The sequence below is a fragment of the Chelonoidis abingdonii genome, chromosome 14 (genome assembly GCF_003597395.2).
Source record: "Chelonoidis abingdonii isolate Lonesome George chromosome 14, CheloAbing_2.0, whole genome shotgun sequence".
Lineage (NCBI taxonomy): Eukaryota > Metazoa > Chordata > Testudines > Testudinidae > Chelonoidis > Chelonoidis abingdonii.
In genome coordinates, this window is record NC_133782.1 from 30,983,572 (window position 1) to 30,988,952 (window position 5,381).

The following is a 5,381-nucleotide window of genomic DNA, read 5'->3' on the forward strand; positions in this document are numbered from 1 at the left end:
GCCGCCGTCGTCGTCCTCCCCGCGCGGGCCCCGGCCCCCGAGTTCATTCATCGGGCGGCACCCTGCACCCAGGCCGGCCCCGGCACCGCCGGGCAGCCGCCGCAGCCGAAGTTGGGCGCAGAACTTACCTAAAATGGCTCCTGCGGCAGCCAAAGCCCAGCCAGCTATTATTTGGTGAAGTTTAGCCAGCCGCCCCGCGCGCGCAGCCTAGCCTGGCCCGGCCCGCCCCCGCGCCGCCGCCACTGGCCCCTGGCCGGCCCGCCCGCCTGCCATTGGCCGGCCTGCCCGTCAGCCACGCGCAGCCCCTCTCAAGCTTGGCTGCAGCGCGCTTATTGCTAGCTCCATTGTGCTCCTATTTGCATTGATGTGATCGCTGCTGGGATTGGCTGGGCCGGGGCCGTGCAGCCCCCTTCCTCCCCTCGCCCCTTCGAGCTACCCGGCTCTGCAGCCCCTGCTCCCCTCGGCGCTGCTTCTTGCCCCCTCTGGGCTTCCAGCTCTGCTGCGCCGGGCAACGCCGGCTGCAAGTTCCCGGGGCTTGAGGCGGGGGCAACCACGAATTTCCATTGCATCCTCCAATCAAGGGGGGTTTTACTTGCTCCAACCAGAAAAATAAAAAAAAATTCTCTCCTTTGCGTTCCACGTCTTTGCTCGCCTTTCATTTCCCGGATGTGAAATTTCCTGCACAAAAACACAATGTGTAAAGCTGGAATGTGCAAGGCTTTGCAGTGCATCATCGCTCGCCGCGGGAGAGGAGGAGAAAGCAGGGCACAGGCAGGGATGCCAGTTGTCTGGGGCTGCAGCTCTTGGATGTTAAACTGCTAGATACCACCTCTAACCCGTGCTGCCTCCCCAGAAAATATCTATCGCCTGGTGGCTCCAATGAAAGTTAATAAAAAGTAAACGGAGCTCTTTACTTTCTTATTGATTTATTTACCCCTGGTATTTAATAGGGGGGCAGTCACTGATGGGGCAAATGCATATAACTAAAAGAGTACTTAGGTTTCTTGGAACCTTCATTAATGATGTAAAAAAGGTAGAAATAAGAATCATGATATAGAGGGCCAAAGGCTCTCAGAGCCTCCATCTCTTTCTGCAAACATACTCCAACTAGGGCACTGCTCTTTGTTAGACTTGTTGCAGGGATGGTCCAAAGTACTCAGCTGCAGAGTGGTGAAATCTTCCCAAGCGCCACTCAGAGTGCTGTGAAATCCTGCCTTCCCCCAGAGAAGTGACAACAACAAACATAAGGGTTACATTCTGCCCTTGACCCCCTACAGTGATCAGAAAGATGTACTGCAGGGGTCTTTGGAACAGGGTGCGACAGAGTCTTCGATAACCTGGCCCAATAGAACAGGTTGGAGACGGCAGACGGGTCTTCAGGCCTCCTGTCTTTTCACCTTCTTTTCTCCTTGTTCTCATGAAATGCAGCAGTTTTTCGCTCAGCCCCTCTGTGATCTTAAATACCACATTAGTCCCTCTGGCCCCTCACCTCCTGGGAGCCACTGCAATTCCTGGGAGCCACTACAATCTTTGTTCTCCAGCTCAACCCTGACACTGTCCACCTTCTGCTGGTTTCTCTCTCTCTGGGACATCTTTTCCAAGTGAGATTAATGTCTCCCAGTGAAGTGCCCAGAACTCATCAATTTCAATCTTTTTTTTTCCCTAGGGAAAAACCATCCTGATTTTCAGATTCAGACAAAGAAATATCAGCACCACTGAGAGCCAGGCCAATAGATGTGTTTAACACCCTGTTCTGGCACCCACTTGGCTTTCCTTTGTGTCAGAGAAGCTCCCATACCATTACATTACAGATGTAACTGTACCTTGCCCAGCGCTGCCACAAGCCACTCTTCATACCAGTGTGTCACAACTGGCCCTAATGTCTAAATCTCACTGACTCTCTCTATGTGCTGCAGAATCTGATATTCTCTCCTTGGTAAATCATACTGTACAACTTGCTGCTTCTTTTCAGCATGATTAAACTAGTGCTGTTCCAGTTTCTCTTATCAGCCTTGATTTTCCCCAGCTATTCCCATGCTCTGGAGTTGCCAAACATTGGGAATCCAGTCATTTGTTTCACTTATTACTGACGTTCATGTTAACTATTTATTTGCTCAATAGATATCTTGTAAATATGTATATTTTAAAAATCTTACCACAGATTATTAAAATAGTGGCTCAGATATTCAAAATGAGGCTGGGAAAGCACCAGAAAATAGAATTTAGGGAATGATCCTGCATTGTCTGGAAGCTAAGCTAGATAACCTTTGAAGAGCTGATCTTTGGAATAGCTCCACTGGAGGCCCCTGCCTTCGAGTTACTCTGTCCTTAGAACAGCATAGTGAGAAGTTGTAGTCACCTTTCTTAATTATATGCCTGAGGCACTCTCTTGCTTTAGAGCAAGATTCAGATACCCTTGCTCATGCTGAGTAGCACCTTAATCTTCACAAATTCCCACTGGATCCTTTCATGTAGGAATGTCGGCTAGAACTAGGGAGGTAGTATTATCTCTGTATATACCATTGATGAGACCACTGCTAGATTATTACTGTGTCCAGTTCTGGTATCCGCACTTTAGAGAGGATGCTGAAAATTTGAAGATGCTTTAAAGAAGAGTCACCAGAATGACTTAAGATCTGGAAAACCTGCCGTACAATGAGCAATTTAAGGAGCTCAATCTCTTCTGTTTATCAAAGAAAAGGATTAGAGGTGACTTGATTATAGTCTTTTAGTACCTACGGAAGGAAAAATACTTCTGGAAATAAAGCTCATCAATCTAGCCGACAAAGACATAAGAACCAGTCACTGGAAATGTTAAACCATTGGAACAGATTGCCAAGGGATGTGGTGGAGTCTTTACAGCAAGACTGGATGTCTTTCTAGTTCAAACACAAATTATAAACTCATTCAGGGATCACTAGGTGTTATTCTCTGGCCTGTGCAATGTGGGTCATACTTGATGGTCAATGGTCCTTGCTGACCTTACAAGCTAGGAACCTATTAAAGTCTCATTAAACATGAGCCTACCCCATAGAAAGCAGGGGACCTAATGTCCTCCCACAGGATACGAGTAATTCCTTGGGCATCAATAGGAGCTAGTTGTATCCAGAGGGAGGGGAATAGGGCTCCAGCCTGGGATCACCCCACCCCTTCTCACTTCCTTGCCCATCTCCAAATCAATTCCAATGTGACCTATTGGTTCTCAAAACCCCCATTGCCAGGCTGCACTCTGCTGGACCTCCTGAGAGCTTTATGTATTCTAGCATCCCACTCCTCTGGCTATCCACTCCCCGTGCACACTCACTCCACCCTAGACCTCTTGATGAGCAGTTGGGATCCCCCACCCTTCTTGGAAGCCAGATAGATGATTTCTCTCTTCAAATCTCACTTTGAAAACTTCTGGTGCATTTGAATCTATAAAACAACCCTAAAACTCTCCTTGCCTCCTTCCCCCCTTGTTGCCTCCTTCTATTCCACTCTACATAGAGCTGATCTGTCTCTCCTACATCCACTGGAATCTTTACCCCATCCCTATTTTGGGCATCATTTTCCCCCCTCTGATTAGGTGAGATCTGCTAGATCCAAATGTGCAAAGTGTTTCTCCCCAAACTCCTTTCCTCCTCTATATCTGCAACCCCTCTCCGTCCCTCTGCTAAATGTTCCTGTTCTCTCTGCATTTCCCTATGTCCTGCCTTCCCTCGCCCTTTTCTGCACTCTGTCTCAGAATTAACTCTGAATTCTTTGTATGAAGAACGCTCTGAAAAGTAACTTGTATTTTTATTATCAAAATACCAACAGCAATTCATATAAAGACTAATCACTTTTTAGTTCTCTGAGCTAAAAAAATGCACCTGAAAGTGTTTAACCATCTTTGTGTTATAAATTCTGAAAAGATGGCTTTGTAGTGGAAAGTCATCTGCCAGTTCAGTCTTAAGCAGGACTGTGCTACTAGGTTAGACTTCTCACAATAAAAGTGATCATCAGGCCCAACACAAAGTAGATTTGGAAAGGCAAGTTTTGTGTGATGATATTTCACTGTGTTATTGATAGCATAACAGAACAGGGCTAGCACAGTGTGCGTTCCATCTGCAGAAAACACAGATTATTTCTGCCTGATCATTGCACACATGCAGCACTGGTGGTCTCTAAGAATCTACAAATTTGGTTTGCCCCAAAGTTCCTACCTACATCTGCTCCCATTAAAGTCAATATCAAAGACTCTGTTGGCTTCAAATAGAATCCGAACTGCACTATTCCCACATACTCTGAGATCCAGAAATGATCTTACCTCAAGACATGTGTGGCCCAGTTAGCCTGTGTGCTCCACAGCTCTAGCTCTATCAAGCTCTAGATCCTGCAAGGAGTTGAGAGCCCTCCATCCCATCCCATTGACCTCTGTAAGAGCTGTGGGCACCTAGCACATCCAGAGAGACACTCAGAATTTTTCAGCCCCATGCTGAAGAGAGTTGCTGGGTTGCCAAGAGTCAGAAAATGTAGTCACCCAAATGCAACTCACAGTAAAACCATCGAAAACTGTCGCTGATGGTGACTGTTACTCCTGGGGGAATTCTGCACTGAAAAATTATCTGCCAAAAAATTAAAAATTCTGCACACAATCTTTTAACATATGCATAATTCTGCATATTTTATTTTTCAAAATAACACTATATGTATATAACTCCATAACACCAGTTTTCATAAAGTATTTAATAATACCTGTCAGCAACTATTTCTATAATAATACAGACAACAACAACAACCACACCCCAGGAGTAGAGAGTTAAAGAAACCCCTACAACAACTCATTTCCTGTTTCTCTGCCCCTCCCCCACAGAGCCCAGCTTCAGGCCCAGACACGAACACCCACACCACAGATCCCAGCTGTGGGGCACCTCCCAGCCCAGACTTCCACATCCCCTACCCCCAGAGCCCAGCCATGCCCTCCAGCCCCAACACTTGCATTCCCTCCCTCCAGAACGCAGGACTCCAGAGGGAGAAACATCCTGATGCTGGATCCCATGCTTCTATGGAGTTTCCTGCATGCTGCCTCCTTCCTTCAGGGCATGCCAGGAACTGCAGCTGCTAGAAACCCTCCAGCTCCATCCTCCTCCCCTCCAGTGTCTTCTTTTGTGAGCTGGGCTCTGCCAGGTCCAGTAGCCCCTAGTGGCAGCCAGAAGCTTTGCTGCACCAATTCTGCAGGGGAAAAGGAAATTCTGCACAGAACATTAATTCTGCACAAATTCTGCATTACACAGTGGTGCAGAATTCCCACAGGAGTAAATGATTGTCAAGTGCCTAGTCTGAGTGTCCCATCAAGCAACACACATTCAGTGAGAGGAAAAGTAATAGACCCCAGGGAGCATGTCTCTTCCCTTGATGGT

At 47.2% G+C, this 5,381-nt stretch overlaps 1 protein-coding gene across 20 annotated transcripts in view; it reads right to left on the bottom strand.

Moving 5' to 3' along the window:
• Positions 1-243, bottom strand: part of CHD6 (chromodomain helicase DNA binding protein 6) — a 208,712-nt gene extending 208,469 nt beyond the window's left edge. For 14 of the 20 annotated variants that reach the window (XM_032789284.2, XM_032789279.2, XM_032789276.2 and 11 more), the window contains exon 1: positions 129-240. The gene's annotated coding sequence lies outside the window, so the exon portion shown is untranslated. Of the gene's footprint in view, positions 1-128 lie in introns of all 20 variants that reach the window. The other 6 variants (XM_032789286.2, XM_032789270.2, XR_004374872.2 and 3 more) reach the window with 5 other exon arrangements.
• Between the last annotated feature and the right edge of the window lie 5,138 nt (positions 244-5,381).